The sequence below is a fragment of the Vigna unguiculata genome, unplaced genomic scaffold (genome assembly GCF_037176805.1).
Source record: "Vigna unguiculata cultivar grain cowpea cultivar isolate G323 ecotype 2 unplaced genomic scaffold, ASM3717680v1 ptg000298l, whole genome shotgun sequence".
Taxonomy (NCBI): domain Eukaryota; kingdom Viridiplantae; phylum Streptophyta; class Magnoliopsida; order Fabales; family Fabaceae; genus Vigna; species Vigna unguiculata.
In genome coordinates this window covers 32501-51527 of record NW_028196933.1, presented here as the reverse complement: position 1 = coordinate 51527, position 19027 = coordinate 32501, and the positions used below count along the sequence as shown (strand labels likewise).

Here is a 19027-nt window from a genome sequence, read left to right as displayed (position 1 = left end):
ACAAGTCCAATTTGTCAATAAATTCCCTTTTTATGTCCGTCCTGAGCTGACTCCAGAGCTGCTCGGATCGAGCGGAAGAAAAGTCAAGGGGGGAATGAAGTAAAATCAAATCAAAGAAGGTAGAAATCCTATATACTAAACTAACCAATAAACAGAAAAAGATGAACCATTTCATAATAGAAAGAGCCCGCTGTAACTTGGGCCTTGTTAGATAGAAGCAAAAGACTTTCACTTCTAAATCCAAAGGGAGAATGAACCTAAGAATAACATAGAAAGTCAAGAAGAAAAGGCATCACTTTCAATACCTACAGCAGCTCCCGCTGAAGCAATTGTAGCAGCTCCGGCACCCATTGATTTTGCACCTTCTAACATCTCGAATTGAGAAAGTCTCGTCACGCTCTTTCATTCACGATTTTATGTTCTCGTCGCTTCCTGTTGTTGGGCTTGGGAAGGGAAAGTCTCAAGTATGTGCTTATTCCACTTCCATTCCCACCGGAAGGGCACCCTATTTTCAGTTAACGCAATCAAGAGGTGGTAGGTGTGGCGTTGGTTTTGCACCGTGTTCCACACGTACAATCCGAGTAGGGTGAGGATCACGAAGACAAAAAGACTCAATAGTGAAATAGATGGTGCAAGGGTGCTGTTCCAATAATTCCAATAGCTTCATTCGACATAATTTACCGGACATTCCGCTTCTTTCTTGCTCTAAAAAAAATGAAGAAAAGACTTGTTTGTTGTAAATCGCTGGTTGGGTTTACCCATCAAGAAAGACATGTGGGATTGGGGGACATCTAGAACTAAGTCAAGACTGACTACAATTAAAGAAATCACTACACACTGTCTATCTATCTGTTTCCATCTAATCAAAGACAGTTCCATTCGATCTTAGGCGATCCCAGGTTACCGACTCTCCGGCCTCATTTCGAGGCACGATTGGAAGAGCTCCTTGGGCCCGCCGCTTTCTCCAAAATGGAAAACTTTCAAGATTAGCGTACTTTTCTATCTATCACTTACGTCATTTCTTGTTGTCAGTCAATCTTCATCAAGACAGTTGACCGAGTCGAAACCTATTGCTCAAGTCTTCCGAACCCGAATAACGAGAAAACTTTTCTCTTATATACGATACCATCAGACGCGCATTCTTGGGATCAGAAGGAAGACTCTTTCATTTCAACGTCTACTCAGTTTGCTATCTTTTTCAGGATAAGGATCGGCCTATCCAACCACTATGGGATATGAGGTTTTTCCTCGGCTGCACAATCCGATGTGCAGGAACTACTGAACGGAAAAAGGATCCTATTCCCTCAGTCGACTTCCACCCGCCGGCTAGTTGCATCAAAGGCATTAATTGTTTGACGGAGTTCTTTTCCGAGAGGGAAGAAGGGCAAGCAGGTCCCCAAACGGTCTACAGAGTACGCAAGTCTTCGATTGGAGAAAGAGGTCGGGTTAGGGCAGGAAGGCTAAAGCTGCCGTTAAGCGGTTAAGTAGGAAGGATAGGTCTATAGTTGTTGTAGTAGAAGCTAAAGGTTGTCAACTTACGTTCTGTTCCAGCTTGAAAGTGAAGACGAAGCCAGCCGTTGAGTTGAAAGTTTGAGCGCTGTGTTGCGGCATGGGCCCTTAAGCTTCTTAGGCAAACTCTTTCATAACCTTGTCCCTTGTGTCGTTGAAAGGAGTCTAAAGCCAGATAAGATCATTCCCTAAGGGACTAGTCCTTCTATCTGACTTCTTCTACTCAATCAGCATGAAAAAAAAAAGGCATAGGAAGGGTGCAATACTTCTATCTTTCTGCCACTTCGTCTTGTACCTGTCCTTTTGGGACAGCCTCTCTCTTCACACCTTGAACCAGGACTAAAACCTATCCCTTCTATTATGATATGAATAAATCCTACTTAACCGCTAAAGGAACGTAGTTTGCATTTCTATTCTATAAGGAGAGGGATTGAAGCTTCTTTGATAGAACCTGGGAGAGGTATGTTTCATTGCAGGTTCTTTAGAGCTTGGAGTTTAGAAGCATACTTGTTAGAGTAAGGAGCGGAGATACTCGACTGATAGGGAGAGGAACGAAGTAGCGTGTTGTTGATAGAACAAGGTATGAAGTAGCTCGACATTATAAAAGGAGAGGGTTGGCTGGCTTCCCTACTTCGTCTTCTATCTTTCTTCCACCCCCTGGACACCATTCTACCCAGAAACTCGTGTATGGATCGAGAGCTTAGAATGCCGTTAGAGAAAAGGCGTCATGAGTGGAAACACTCAGATGTGAGGTTAGTGACCTCAGTCTGTGGAGGTCCTTCAGACCCACGGGCGTGGGTGAAGGTTACACTGTAACAGGTGTATATTTTCGCTCATATCCTGAGCGGGTATTTGATTGAAGTGTCAAATACGCCGTCCTGGTCCTACTAAGATCAGCGCCAACCATTGGCAGCACAAGATCGCTGCGAGGAGAGTGCCCGACCTATTTGTCTTTCTCGCACCGATGATTAAACATAATTGCGTTATGAAAGAATGTTCGATCATCAAACTAAGACTCACTGAAAGCTGCCGTTCACGTCAGGGCATATAGATCAGCGGATATGTAGTTTCGTGTACTGATTCTCTTCGAGATTGGGTTGGTGTTCAGTGTGGGCAGTCTCATTTGCTAATCTATATGTTTTTCAGTTTCAAGAGGGAAGAAGCGGGGGTAGAGTAATTGGTCAACTCATCAGGCTCATGACCTGAAGATTGCAGGGTTCGAATCCTGTCCCCGCCTAATCATCTGAGGCCGTAGTCAGCCTCAATCTTTCTGATTCGTAAGTAACTCAGTGAGTGCTTTCCTTTTCCATGTCTTTTTTGGTCAACAACCAACCACATCTCTATATAGTCAAAACACTAGTCCTACAGGCTTGACGGGGTTCAGTCTGTATGGAGGGAAGATTTTTTTGAATGTAAGTAAAATGGATAAAAAGATCGATTTTTTTTCTTTTTCGTTCTTATCTATCCCATAGCTGTTGTTGTTCTCTATTCCCTTTTTAGAGGGGGGCGCCCCACCCGCATTGAATCTCCCCGATCCGGGTCTCGATCTCACTTTTGCCTTTTATGCTTTGCATTCATAAATGAATATTCGACTTGAAACCCTGTTCTAGGAACGCTTTGGGGAGTATTACGTATTGCCAGACGGCTTCACTTCTCAGCCGGGGGCATCTAGACTCACAAGTTGAAACCTTACAGGGTTTGCAAGATATCTTTGTTGATCTATTTTTTGAAGGGAGGCAAAGCCCTTCTTTTTTGACTGCTTTGGAGTTTGTTCTTAATTGGGTGGAGAAAGATGATTCGCTTTTTTTATGTTCCTTTAGCCTTTCGTGGAGATCGAATCCCGACTTTTTCTGACTGATGAACGAAATTAGTGCAGCGGCAAGGAGCGTTTTTGACTTCCTAACATGGATACCAAGTCTGGGTCAGAGAATTCATAGTAAGGCGATACGCTCTCCGATGCAGTAAGATCAGCGACCGGAAGATTAGCATGTGAGGCGAGAGTGTCCGGTCTGCTTCAAGTCCTGCCGTTCAATACTGGACTTCTTCTTCCGCTTCCAGGAGCAGCCTCTATCCTGTTGAGGTGAGGCCTTTGACTCGCTTGCCTCTACTTTTCATGTCAAGCGTACAAGTGTAGTTTAGTGGGATTGACTTCTAAAGACAGGAATTCTTTTTCATCTCCTCGGGCAAGACCCTGTATAAGTCGACGTCTTAACCTGACTTCCTGAGCTCAGAGATTTGATGATAGGGATTGTTCACAGCACTAGTTGTCACCGTCTAATCCTTTCATAAAAGACATTCACTGACCACGTAGGACTGCTGAATGGAATGATTCCTCCCCCGAGGGTGATGGAAGGGGGGGCACGACCGATCTAAGATTACTCCCTGAGCAGAGTCTGACTTTTCGAAAAGAAGAGAGGAAGGGGCGTACCAAAAAGTTCTCCAATTCGATGAGGACAAGCAGGCACAACAATCCCAGGAAAGGTTCGAAGCACGTAGTTGCAAAGCTAATATTCAGAAGTTCAGTTCGTGAGATAGCTCCCCGGACCAGATCTTTTTGATAGATTCCTAGTACCGACCTTCCGTTCAGTGTAGGGAAGGGATTTGCCCCAAGCCAACAAGGAAGCAAAGTACCCGTGCTATCAGTACAAGTATAAGCCGGATCGTACCACACGGGAGCAGGATCCGCGTTCCACCTCTAAACCATAGGATCGGGCAATTAGAATCATGCCACTTTTTTATGGCAGGTTGAAGTTTCAGGCCAAGGCGAAAGCAACTATGACTGACATCCTTAGATGAGCTTCAGGCCACTTGACCAATAGGCAAGCTCAAGTAGCTTTCAATCGGGGAGGATCAAGTCCAAAAGAAAGAGTGAAGGATCTGTCTTTTTCCCAGCTGTATGAAGAAACCAAGCCAACCGAAACCGATTCAAGAGCCCTTCTATTTTTTATGTTATTTTATTATTACTTTTGCTCTGACTTTGAGCGATTCCATATCAACTAATGGAATCATAATAATAATTTCAATGAAAGGTTTAAGTAGTGCTTTTTTATTAATTCATTATATGATGTTGTTCTACCTATTTGTCTGCCGAGGAACGTAGTCGCTTTCTGGTTGAGTTGAGCGTATGTCTTTGCCCAGATATTTTTCCTTTGTTTGAAAAAGACTAACTACTATAGTATAGTAAGCGGGGCCTTTTCTTGCTCGTTAGCGCTGTTTTTTGATTGCAGGGCGCTAGCTTACTAATAAAGAATAAATATATATATATAAGGGCTTTTTTCTTTCATCTTTCAGCTTGATCGGAATCGATTCTATGATTGAATAGCAGAAGTGCTACTTATTAATTAGTAGTATAAACTCGGAGAGACAGACAGAGAGGCAATCATACCTGCTAACTCCTAGGATGAGAAGTAGGTCCCTTGTTTTTGGCAGGAATAGTTCCATTGTTGCCCCTCGGGAGAGTGAGTCTACTTAGCGAACTGGCAGGACGCGGAGATCGATTGATAAAGATGAATCTCGAGAGTGGATGGTTGACCGCCGCCCCCTTGTCCTGGAGGCTCTCCGGCCGAGGAGGGGCTTGCTATCGTAACCTTTTATCCCGGTGTATGTGAAAAAGAGTGACGAACCCTTTTTTGTTCGGTCATAGGTTGGTGTCCAAAGAACGAGAGTCGGCTTCCTTAACTTAAGTCCGTTGTTCCTCAGTAGCTCAGTGGTAGAGCGGTCGGCTGTTAACTGACTGGTCGTAGGTTCAAATCCTACTTGGGGAGAATTTGGAGTTATAGCTTTTCTGACCTAGCGACCCCTGTCCTTCCCCTTAGTTTCTAAACTAGCAGAATCGTGGGACATCCAAAGTGGGAAGTTTCTTGTTTCTTTTTTTTCTATTTCTTACTCCCTTTTTTAGTTTAGGAACTTGGTTCGTTCAATTCACTTGCTCATGAACTCGCAGCTTCGCCAGAAGCGACTAGGGGGGAGCTGTCGTAGAAGCTTTGCCCTTTGTACAGAGATTGTTATGAACTGACTAGCGGAACGCTAGCTAAGCTAAAAAAGAGTCTGAGTTCCCTTCAATCAAATCAATAGCTTTATTTCAGGTTTTTATCCCTCCTTCTTAGAACCCATTGATGGAGGGGGGCCTCGGCCCGGGAAGGGGAGAGTGGCCGAGTGGTCAAAAAGCGACAGACTGTAAATCTGTTGAAGTTTTTTCTACGTAGGTTCGAATCCTGCCTCTCCCACTTGTTTGTTGTAGACTTCTTCGAAGAGAAAGGGGGAGAAAGAAATCCTATAGCTTAGCTTGAGTAAAGCCATTAGTATTAGTAGTAATTGGATCTTTTCTAAGGTTTGAGGATGCTGTACCGATAGGTGCGGGAGATTTATATTGATATAAAGATAACGTCAGCATATTGGCTCCAGCGGTAGCACGGGGCTTGCGAATTCTTCGATCCATACCCTCTGAGTTAAAGAGTGGGTCGGCACAGTTTTCCAGGTTGGTTCAAACTTCATCCCTTGTTCAAGGGGAATAGTTTGAATCTGGGGTACATAACGGTTTACAAGACGATTGAAGGACTCCTTTATGGAGCCAACCACTCAACAACAGTGTCCATACAAGACACCGGCTGAGATATACTGGAAAAGTGTTTTCTACCCGTTTTGCTAAGGTTATAATCTTAGAAAAGGAGAAGAAAGATACCATTTTAACCAGCATATCGCCTTTTGATCCCGTACACATATCATCCTTCTATGATGGGAAGGGATTTACCTGGGCTTGCACTGGAAATCCTATGAGAATATGACAATAGGAGTTTTCTTAACTGCTAAGCTTACACAGACTCCTGAAAGATTCGGACGAAGGCATTCCAAAAAAAAAAAAGAAGAAAGCTATTTATACGCTAGAGCCTTACAGAGACTTCCTAAAAGAAGTGACCTTATCTAAATCTAAGGTAAAAACTCAAAGGCCCACATGCTTTCCTTTTTTGCTTGCCTAAGTCCCTTTTTCTACATATGGATTGAAAAAAGTTTTTCGGCCTGTCATGGACAGAAACTAAACCAGGCTCGCGTAGATACATTACCTGAACCATGCTTTTCCCAAGCGGGGTCTAAGACCCTTTTCGGAAGCAAACCCAGAGCAAAGGGGGGCACGGACAGCAGTTAGAACATACAGATAAGAGCACATAGCATCACTTACATCAGAAGTGGGATCACTCACTTCAAACCTTACTTCACAAGATCTTATCGCATTGAAAATCCGTATGGTGCAGTTATGAACGGAAGCACTGGGGTAAGCCGAAAGTAGAAGTCGAAAGAGTAGTAGGAGTAGGCGAGAAGCCGGCGCGTCTTCATTTTGGGAATTCCTAACGGAATGAATATAACCAAGGGGAATGGAAATCATCGAAGATATAGTGTGTGTGCCGTGAGTAATCAATCTTCGCAAAGACAGAATCATGGATGTGGTCGTACTAAATACTAATACTAATAAAGGATACTCTTTTGATACTTCTTTAATAGATCAGGAATTTATTTTCTTCAAAAATGGATTTGACTTTGCTTTTTTAGGATGCTAAGGTTGGGTGCTTATCCTCGTTTTAGTGATGTGCAGGCCCACTCGATGAACGAAAAAGCTTGACAAGCTGGATGGATATTGGGTCACGGACATAGGAATACGGAATTAAAAAACCTGAGGCATTTAGGAAAACAACAAGCCTTGGTGCGACCTGACTCGGAACTGGAATTGGCAAAGAAGGAAGCCCCAGTGCTTGAAAGACCAATACGCTCTAATGAGTCCCACTTACCAATATTTAAGGTGCACCGCAGACTCATTCTGATCCACCCGCGGACACCCCTATCTTAAGCAAATGCCGACCTTACCCTTGGCCTTCCCAGATAAGAAAAAAAAGAGAAAGAATTGCCTCTCGCTCACACCCTTTCTAGGGGCGAATCATCGGATCGGATTGACCACCCTTTCTTTTCGCTTTTGATGCAGCTACAGCCTTTTCAACTGCTATTTGCTCGTAACCATTATCTAGTCATGAAACGGAACCGTAAATGAATACGAATAGGCCCTTCGAACTTGATTCACAAGACAGGCTCCGGTCTTAGGCATGTCTATCAGGTCCATTCTATCTCCTCCTCGAAGGAAGAGGCTCAAAGGCGAAAGGGATCGCCCTTGACCCCACTACTGCTCAGCTTACTTGCTTTCCCTAAGCACACACACTAAGTAGATAGTAGGCACAGGTACGCTAGGAGCTCATCGAACTTAACTTGTAGAGTGAGACCAGTGCTCGATATGGTTCATTTCAGTTCTCGTTCTCTCGATATGCTTCAACACATACCTGTCATCTATCTTTTTCAAGCGGTATCTCAGTCTGCTTTCCCTGATATTGGTAGTACGTACTATCTTTCCTTGCGTGGAAGTAGTTCAAAGCTATCTTGAGATATATCTAAAAGCTATATATAAGGAGAAGTCCCGGTAGAAGCTATTTCATGCCCTCTTATATGCTCGCTAACGTTTGTTAGCTCGTTTCCAAGTACAGAAGGCGGGTCTGGGAGACTTTTAAGTGAGAGAAGACCGCTGATAAAACAGTAGTGCTGCTCACTGATCGGTAGGGAGGAAGGAAGCATAGCAGGGGGAAGGGGATAGCAAGAGAGAGAGACATGCGAGTTCGACTCTCGTTCTATCCATGTTCAGCAGTCCTTGTCCATGTTGGAACTGGGCAGTACCGCTCAACTACGAGATGCTTGAAAGTAGTTGCTTTTACTGTCCTTTATTGAGATGTTCCGTGTACCGCACCCGAGCCTTAATAGGTTGAGATTCTGTAAGTAACTACTCCGTGCAGGAATCTCTTTATGGAGGGAATTTGGATTTGTTATGAGATGGACTTCTTTTTCAATGATTCTTCTGATTTACTTCCTCTGGCAGTTGTAGTCATTTATGCTCTGTGGTGGCGGCGCCCTTTACCATTATTAAATTTGCCTCGACCCGACCCCGATCTGACTTTAGCATTTGATGCTCTGAGATATGAAATATCTTCTTTACTATAAACCCTGTTCAAGGAACGCTTTGGTGAGTATTACGAATTGCCAAACGGCTTCACTTTCTCAGCCGTTGGTGAGCATCTATATTTTACGATCTTGATGTGACGGCTGGGTCTTGACCTAGCTACCGAACTGACTTAATGAAATGGTAGACGTGGCCAAAGGAAGGGGTCGAAGGACAACGAGAACTCACAGCTTTCTCTCTATCCTGCCTGAGGCCAAACTCACACTTTATGGAGCTATAGCATACATTGAGCCTGCAGGGAGAGCCCTCTGGAATTGCAAAAGCCTTTGCCTCTATAACAGCCTCAATTCAAAGAAAAGTGTAAGTTACATTGATTCGGTCTTCGGGCTCACCTGATCTTCTTGGAGCGTACCCTACAAGGGAAGAGAGTAGCCTGGGACAAGATATCTGATTTACGCAAGGCCAAGCCGACCTTCCGCTTCCGGAATGGATTTCTTTGAGACAATAAAAGAAAGATAGATAAGGGATTTTTCTTTCCCAGCCGTTGCCCTTGTCAGAGAGATTCCTTTTTTTCTTTAAATAAGAGAATTCTGACCTCAACCTCACTCAAGGGATAGAAAGGGGCGATGAGCTCAGTGGAGTAGAAGCCGTCCTTCTGAAAATAGAAAGCCCTAGCTATGAGTTACTCCAATCTAGCCGTGAAGCGCGAGGGCCAATATTCAAATGAAAGCAAGGGGCTGATTGTCCTCATGGGGAAGGGATGAATACGAGCTGTCGGAAGAGCTGCTCTCTAAGAAGCAACAATCCAAGAATTTCTTGATTTGGTAGAGTACCAGTCACAACACTAGAACCAAGTTAGGTGAGCTTGAATGCATAGGTAAGAGCGGGGAAAGCTGCTCTTAGAGCGTACTCCTTCCGATCTAGGCGTATGGTTGAATCTATCCTTCAAGTAGTGCTTGATTGAGGGATGAACCCGAATCCGTACTTTCCGGTACTTTTCCTCTTTCAAGTGGGTTGAACTCTTTCTTTTTCTTTTATTGGCACGGATGGACACCTCGAAGAGAATCCTTCTTCTTCTGCCTGGCTGGCTTTGTACTGACTGATAAGAGTCTCCAATATGCAAGCCTTACACGTGACTTAGTAAGCCAAAACAGGGCAACCCACTGCTCGCGACGTGCGGTGCGAGTTGCTTTGTAAAAGGTATTTATGTATCAATCAGTAGCCAGAGAAAAAAAAAAGTACAATTGCAACTTCAGACATTGAAGAAGATTTTTAATGAGCAAATTTGGCGCAAGCCAATGCCGCTAATAAACACCCTTTTTGAAATTGAAATGAAACAACTTTGAAGCGCCCTAACATGTACCTACGGAGCAGAAGATAGATCGGTCCTCGTAGAACGTTCAAGACTTTAAGTCTGTTGTTCCATATCAATTACTAAACCTCGTGGTATCCACGTACAAAACATACCATTACCAATAAAAGAATTAGCACATTGGTGTCGGTCTACTAAGCCAGTCAATCAAGTATGTAGTGTAGAGTCCATGGTGTAGGACAGGTTTTAGTACGAGGAGTTCAATGAAAGGATTTCTCTATAGTAAGAGTGATCCATGGCCTTTCGCCTAGAGTCATAGAAGAATTCCTTCATGCTTCCCATAGGGGTAGGAAAGAGTCAAGTGGCCGGTTAAGCAGCTAGTCCTACCTAATCTAGGCACATACGCCGGTGAGAGCAGTGCCTTTTCAAATCAAAGCTTAGCTTCTGAGATTCTCTGACTAATAGAAAACAATCTTTTGGGAAAGTATTCTGCGCTCTACTCTATTAGGCTGTGGGGCCCAGATCTTCTTGAATAAACTACTGTTTGCCCCTTGGAATGAAGCCTCTTAGGCTGTCTACCTTTGATTCAAGAGTCTCACCTTGGCGATCTACTGAGAAGGTCGTATCCATGGTCTCGACTCGCTCATACCCAGCCCACCTCTCTGAGGGGGACTTCCTTGCTATGCCACCATCCTATTAGCTTAGCTGGTAGTTAATCTATTTACTAGTCTGATGCACACTTGGAAGGCTCTCCTTTATCTTACCAGTCGTGCAGCACTATACACGCGTTTAGGTCATCATTCTTATCTAAGGCGGATAATTGGGCTTATAATGCCTTTGTTTTATGGACCTCGGGACCTTTCATTTCCAACTTCGGCTATCATCTTATGTTTTTAGTTTCAAAAAAAGAAAAGGTTCGCGCCCTAGAGTGCATCCACGTCTTAGCCTTCACGGATGAGGCCTGCTATGACAAGGGATAGATAGGCACTACTCTAACAAGGTAGTCCTATGGCGATAGAATGCCTTCTGGATACGACTAAAGAATAAACCATTATCTATATTCCTAGTCCCTTTGTCTGAGCACAGGTGACTCTCTTAGTGTTAGTACTTGTTCAGTTAAGATGTACATAGTCCTTTAGGGTACGGTCATTACGCAGCAATATATCTTCCCCACTGGGCGTGGTATACAAGATAGCATCTAGCAAAGGACTTATCAAACCTGTTCCGAATCCAGAATCGAAAGCCATAGGAACAAAGCTTGAGGAATACTGTGACTTCCATCAAGCCAAAGCAAAGTGAACGAATTGTTCATAATGGTGTCTGTGTGAAAAGGAGATTCCTTAGAAAGATTTGACTCCTCAACAGCTGTTCTCCCCTTACACCAACTGTATGTAGTTGAATCGAGATTGGCGTTGCCTGGGTCAACTCTCTCCTATCTCATGTTGCTATTTTAGCTTTCATTTCCGTTATGTTACATATTGATCTTCTTTGACCCGCGAAAGCGAACGAGGAAGCTTACCATTCCGCCGTCGGTCAGTTATTCAAAGAAGAGTATCAACGGTATAACTACGAAATATTGATAGTCAAAGCTCGGACTTTCATCCCAAACTCTTTCTTCTTTCGAATCTGAACCATGAAAGTCAGTCAATGTTGGCTTCCTCGATTACACAGTTGACCACACGCATTCAACGGTAGGGAGTAAGACCTTCTCTTTACAATTTGGAAGGTAAATTCCAGGGATACTCATCGAGTGGACCATACCAAGGCTTTCCAAGAAAGCTCCTTCTTTGCTTTTCTGATTGATCTCATTGTGGACGTGTAGAGATAGGCACCTTATCTATGCAATATAGATCTCTCTAGACAGATTCGTGAAAGATCCATTATTTACGCCATGGAAGTTTTCATTGCTGAATGACTTGTCTGCTACCAACTCCTTCCTCTATGGGTAGGGCATCTCTACATGTGAGACCTTGTATACAAATTGATCACATACCGCCGAGTAATTAAAGAAAAACTCCTCCTTGCTTTCATGCATAGCAGACTAACAAGCTGAAAAGTGATCTCGCTGTACCCGATCCCCAAGCACTGACATTGAGAGAAGAGTGGAACGGGACTAGCCTTATAGGGGACTTCCCCGGATACTTATCAACTCATATCGGAGCAAGGAAGCTAGCAACCTACTGAGACTGAGACCGCGCGAAGCAATACCACATTCTCAATACCCCGGAAGACAGCGATGTAGGGGCTTCGTTCTTCTCTTGTTCCTGTTTCCATACGGTATCGATGGGCCGATCGTTTCCTCTGGGAAAACTAGCAAATAGCATTTCCCTGGAAGTGGCATGTCAAAAAGGAGGAATTTAGATCCCACCTATGGGCGAAATCAATGAAGACCTTTTCCCTCCTTCGGTCGCCTCTATTTCGAGAAATGTTGTTCTTCACTAGCGGCAAAACTAAGAATGATTTTATCCCTCATGGGCTGGCATGAGAAATTGAAATTGATCGATCTCCCCGATGGGAAGAAAGATTCCTAACAGTTATAAGACGATTATGTGCGGCGTAAATGGTGATCATTGCAGGATAAAACTTGGTGCTATAGCAAAACAACTTTTTCTTCCACGCACAGAATAGGTTGTTCAAGAAGGGGGACAGGGATGTGGATCTCACTACTATTGATTAACCGGTGTCAGTTGCTTTTAACATTTAACAGCTTTCCATGGGCATCCACCCGCAAAGATAAGAGGCCTACGCAACGATCCTTAGAACTCTCCGGTTCAAAGCCGCCCGCAATCGATACCTTTCCATTCCTATATCCTATACGATACGCTATTTTCCTGTTTCAAAGAGCTTATTCGAGAACAAGGCGCAGCAAGAGCTAATTCGATAACAGGATTCTTCGCAATTAGCCTTTCCTCGCTTTCGCTTTCAAGGGGCGTAGCGCTTGCTTACTTCTTAGAGTAGAGTCCGGAATTTTTAGCTTATTAGGTCACAATCCTGTCTTATTTAGATCTTCTTTCAGTCTAGCCCTTCTTCCACATGAGATCCTATTTTTCCTAACTCCATGTAGCACCACTATCCAATGAAAAAAAAAATCCTGCTATTTCACTCCTGGAATTCCCTGATAGAGAACTCCAGTTCTATACCTGGGGCTAGCTACTAGCTCAGACTCCGGCTTCTTAGTGTGGCCAAGTGGTAAGTCCTTTCTTTTCTGTCTGAGAATATGTCTTATCTTCCGAGGTGGCATGAGACAATAAGTGAGTTCCAGTTTAGTCTTTTGAATGTTCCTGAGGTGGATCGAGTCTCTGGTAGTTCTAGGTGGCTAGAGACCAGGGCTAACAGTCCTAGAAAGAGCAGTCCTATTTCTAAAGTACACGAACATCTTTGACATAAGGACGCTTTCAATCTTTCTTCATGAAAGCCAGACAGCGGAGCGGAGATAGAGTCCAAGCGCACTATAGCACTGCAGGGAAAGAAAATATCTTCCTTTGAAAAACTAAAGTAGTACTAAATCAAAGAAAGACATGAATTGCCCGAAGGCCAGGTTCTTTATTCCCATAGGCACAAAGACCGATCCCGACCGTCCCTTATTATTTGATTTTACACGTGCCTGGAAATGATGCTTGAATTCTTGCTTGTCTTATGAGCCATTTACTTACTTATGGAAGACATGGGGCACGAACGAGAGCATGGTTAATTAAGTAGGCTATGGAGCATGAGCCATATCAGTGCTAGAAAGACTTCCTTTTTCGATATGGTTTGATAGTAGGAGAGAAGTAGTACCCCTACGAGCGATGGATAAGAAATGCTTTTTTTTTTCAAGCGGAAGAAACTTCACTGCAGGGGAAGGCTTATGTCACTCGGATGGGAAGGCGCTAGCCGCATGGAGTAGCCATAAGAGTTAGAAGACCGCCATCAAGGATGACAAGTCACATCGGGACAGCCCTTTTTCCAGCTAGCTGATATAGAATGGAAGGGGAAGGAGGAGAAAGATAAAAAGGCAATCAACAGACTCTGATAGACGCTATGGGACCATCTCCCTTGGGAGAAGCCTTTCCGTTGTTCCAGGGTTTTCTTACTATTGAGGTCCATTTTTCCTATCATGGCATGGGGATTAGAGAGAAGATCAAGAGTTTCGAACAAGCACGCAAGCCTGAAAGCATGAGTTTCCAGCGATCGAAGTTCAAACTTGGCCGGACAGGAAAGAGGGAAAGCCTTCTTCTCAATGAGCTGTATCCATTATACAATCACCGGGCTTTGCCAAAGACAGTCCCAGTAAAGGGGTGTGTAGCAAAGCATCCACCGAGACTAGATTGGAAGATAGTCATGTGCTCTATGAAAGCAATCGAACATCATGTGTGAAGCATATGAGATGGCTAGCCGGGCAGTTCCATCATAGTTCGTGACAGGGTGTAAAGGATATATGATCTTACTTTACGATTGAGGTCTTCTTTCTCCTCTTCTTCACCGGGAACCCCTATTTCATCAACCAGACGGACAATGGGAAGCGTCTGAGCAATAAAAAGATAAGCCAAAAACGTGAAGTAGAGGGATCCCATCCTGACGGATGAGCTGCTCCCTCCCCCGGTTAACTACCACTACCCGGTCTTCCCTTTGAATTGATAGCTTCCGCTGGAGCACTTGCCTTCGTGATGAATCCCTTGAGCTTTGACTATCTTTTTGCTTCTTCTTGCTAGCCTTCGATTGTATGGTTTCCTGTATCGCTCTTGTCAAGCTCCAGCCCGATCCCTGTGATCTCGTACTTGGCCTTCCCCCCCTCTTTATCTTCGTCCCGGGATAGAGCCTTTCACTAAAGGGAAGGTTCCCGAGCTTGGCCGAAAAAAATCCTGGAAGTAGCACTGCTTTGGCGATTGGCAAGACATATCCGAGTAGCGCTGCCTGAACGAAGCGTGGGCGTAAAGCATCAAGTGGAGGCGTCGAATCCTTGCAAGAGGGGGGCAGACCGGTCAAAGCCAAGTCCAGACGAGCTGGCCAAAAGGCATAGGGCCAAGGCGGAGCTGGCAGGCTCATCTCACTTATTGTGTGCTTTGTTGGAATAGACTGACATCAAGGGAAAGTGCACTTTATCTCGATTCCTCTCTTTCTACAACTCTTTCCAACCCACTGCTCAGCCCCCCTCCAAACTATGGCATCAAGGTCGGACCAAGGGTCGGGCCTCCACCGATCTACTGATAAGGTAAGGGGAAAGACAACTGAATAAATAGGTCTATCTATCCTATAAAGACGGGCTAGAGTAAACGCCAAGCGCTGGCCCATTAGTGGGTTCAATTCCTGCTTGCCTCTCATTTTCAATTGTTTGTTAGAGTAGTCTCGATCCTATTGAACATAAGCTATATCACAGGGAGTAAGTAGATCATGATCGGAGGGGACGACCGGAGAAAGATAAGTCAAGGAGGACCCGAAGAGGAAGAGCGGTCCGTCCTAAACGAAGAGCGGTCGCTGAGAGCGAAATGAACTGATTTGGCCGGAGGGGGCCACGGGATTAGACTCTCGATGTATTATTACATTTCTAGCGGGAGGAGAGTAGCCCCGAAAGAAGTCGGTCCTAGCGAAAACACATAATACAGCTTATGGCCGAGAGTGTCATGAAAGAAAGGTCAGTCTGCACAGGCGGGACGTGACATTAATAGACAGGTCAAACTGTGGAATCGTCTGATTTTCACTCGGATGACGTAATTCAATTTGATTTATATCAGTGTGCAGCAGCCCCTATGACAGAATTGAACATCAGATATATCACATCCATAAAAAGATTAAAAACAGTCGGTTATGAGAGCAGCACTTTTCCTTGCGGGGGCCCCGTCTCCCATCGGTGCGCTGGAGACGATTCTTTCTGTATCTTCGGCTTCGTCTTCTCCTCCTTCTGAGTCAAACAGATAAAATAAAACATGTGAATGAACGAATTTATCGTAGATTGCACGAGCAAACCACCCTTTTTTACTTTACAAATGATTGTGATTGTGGAGTTGAGGCAGGGGCTCTTGCTTTTTACTAGGCTAGACGACTCGGCGATTCTACCCTACTTTTTTCCCAGGATTGGACGCCTATTGACGAAGCTCAGGATTGGATTGTCGCCTTACTGCTTGACGAGAACAACCTACCACTGACTTTTTGAAAGTACCTATCTCATTGCACTAAAAGAGTCTGTCTTTGACGATAGGGCTTGAGGTCGATCGGTCCACCACTAAGGATCTATGGTAGGTCAAAGAGCGCAGAGAAGATTGTCCACCACTTCTTCTTGTACGCGCTATAAGATATAGGCTTTCTATGAAAGCTCGTAAGATCAGCTGACAAAACAAAACAGAAAGGGATTCGGACTCGCCTGGTTCATGTCTATCGACGAGGGATCTCAGATTGCGCTTGACCGCAGACTCGTAGCATGGGTGAGAATTCTTCATCTTAGGTAATGAAGGTGGGCGGCTCGTCGTCTTTGAAAAAGGAAGGGATGATTCTTGCCAAACTCTGTCATGCCCATCCTCCTTGGAGTTTAAAAAAAAAGATCCCCTTATGTTTTTCCGTCTTCTTCTCTGCCGAAAGGAAAGACAAAGGCGAGGGAGTCCTCGAACGGGGAAACCCACGATTGAGAGGTCAGATCACACCATCCTCATTGATCCAACTCGGGTTGGTATGCTCACAAAGAGAGACCCTACCACATGTGTTTCAGTTTGAGAGCCACCCTGTTTTCTCGATGTCTTCTTCTCTTTCGGGTGGGAGGCATTCTTCAATAGCTTTCATTACTGAGGGGCCCAATCCTAAGAATAAGAGTATCAAAAGACTCGATCTATCCGACCTTACCATAGTCTCCCTCGAGGCGCGGTCAACCTAGCAGGTGTCATACCTTCAAAAGAGATGGCTCAGACAGATTAGCTATAATGCGCAGTTAGATACTTCGATGGCTCTCGAACTAGCTGTGTTAAGCATATAGCTAGCCTTCTATTACCTTATTTCTCCAAATTTATGAATCCATAATTGTTGCCATTCAGTCTCTTATTAGCGATAGGGGCCGTCATCCAACATGCTTCTATCTAAGTGATTTCATACCTTATTCCCTCCGCCACCCTCACCCTTCTAAGCTCCTTTGCCCTATGCCTTTAGTTAGTCTGCTTTGAATGATCATTTCACTCTTCGAAGGTGAGCGAAGTACTTCGAGGGATTAGATGGAAGGAACCTCTGCTAAGAATGGAATACAATTCTTTGTGTCCTTATTTAGCTTTCAAGTGGGAGAGGACTTCCATAGAGTGAGCCCTTCGATCGCGGTGCTCATCTTACCACCCTAACTACTAGCGCAGTCCAACTTATCCCTGCTAACCCACAACTAAAGCACCATGACTCTTTGATTCCGAAATGCGGCCGAGGGCATCGGAAAGGACACATCACACGCCCTAACTCCACGAAGGGATGGATGGAATAGACAGGCACAAACCGTTGACCCTAATCTTACCAAGATATACAGGTATTCAATCCAGAATGGGCACAGAAACTGTTCAGGAAGTGAATAAAGCAGAAAGATACACATTAGTATTGGACTTAACCCCAGAGGAGAAAGAAGAACCTCCGCTTGTCCTAGAGCTAGCCTCAGAGTCAGAAGTTTATGTTAACCATACCACTAGGACAGGAAGGGTCTATCAACCGCCTCATTTGCAAGGCTAAGAAGAGCAAGAATCTATTATGCCTTTCGCTCAGTTATGAGCCAACAGGAATTTGACTGGATTGAGACTCGCGGTGCTTACACCTCTAAAGTCAGCCTCGCTCAACAATTCCTCGAGACCAAAGCAAAAGTTCTCTTTCGATCCCAAGGAGTTCATTACCTATTATTGTTGGCTATTCCAATGCCAATGCCAATGATAGAGAGATTAGGGGAATATACTGACCGAGAAGAGAGAGTAAGACCCTAAATGCTTACGGGACAGAGAGGACGCTAGTGAGATGCGCAGGTGTATGAGCTCTGAGATGTGTAGGTAGAAAGAGAAGAAGCCGTTCCAACTGGTCCTATCATCCTAGGGTAGTAGTCAATCCGATGTAGCTAATCCGACCGGCATTAGTAGACGAGTACAAATGAATATAGTAGCCCTATACAATAGACGGTAGTTCCATTAGAAATTCTATGTAAAAAGTAACCTACCGGTTACAAAGGCCTATGAATTTACAAAGTCAACATCGGAGAGTCTTCTTAACAGCTGTACTAATGCCGTTCGCCTTGACTTTAGTCATGTAGAGCATTTTCTTTTGGCATAGGAGCCTTCTAGGCCTACTGACTCTTATCTAAAGGGGCATATCGAGATCCCTTAGCCCACAAAGCCCTTGACTTTCCTTCTCTGCTTCGCACCATCGTGACACTCACCCTTCGTTACCCAGCCCATCGCTAACGCTCAGCCTCGTCTTTTGATTTGACGACCTATTTCCCTCTTTCTCTATTTAGGATAGAAAGCATAAGGTCGCAAGTGAAGCTTCTGGAGAGAGCAATGAAAGAGTTAGAATTGGACCCATAACATTGACACAGGGAGAATCCATTGCTTGGTTTCCCACAGGCAGAAAAGGACTTGGCCTGGATGTAAACTGTAAAATGAAAAGAAAATTGTAGTATCCAAAAGGGCAGCTAAGCTAGCAATCCGAACAAGAAGATCTTCCCGTGGACTCAACAGGGTTCACGAATCTTATCAACTATTTACATGAAGTAAAGTTGGAATAGATCCCAGACTTCGGAGATAGCCACCACTACTACTACTTTAGAAAGGACCGAATGGCGTGCCTTATACCTTTCAAATGAATGGTGGGGAGACCGGAATCGCTTTTGTCGCTCCGGATTTCCTCTTAGCCGAAAGGGTCGAGGCAGGAAGGAGAACGCTATATATACACCTCTTTGTACCTGGGACTAGACATAATAGCTTGAGAAAGGCTCGGGAAAGTACGTTGTGTATTTTATAGCACACGAGATAGGCGGCTTGGCTTAGAGCCTACACCAATCTATCTGTTCTATCTGTAATAGTTCGATCTGTCTTCCTGAGATGAGAATTTGTTTTGAAATAGCTAGATTAGAACTGGCCGCCTTGCCTTGGCTTATTGTGTGATTTTTGAGCAGGAGCGAGCTGTCTTTGGCACAATCTGTACTGTAGCCGGGAAAGCAGGAGTCAAGCTGTTCACAAGCAGTGGTTATGAGCCGCATCTAAAGCCAATCCATTTACAAGTGAAATCTTGCCCAACTC

The 19027-nt window shown here is 44.5% G+C and overlaps 1 non-coding gene across 1 annotated transcript; it reads left to right on the top strand.

The window, feature by feature from the left end:
• The first annotated feature begins 5650 nt into the window (after nucleotides 1-5650).
• Nucleotides 5651-5735, top strand: TRNAY-GUA (transfer RNA tyrosine (anticodon GUA)). The gene has a single exon. It is a non-coding gene; the product is annotated as a tRNA-Tyr (tRNA).
• Nucleotides 5736-19027: the final 13292 nt, after the last annotated feature.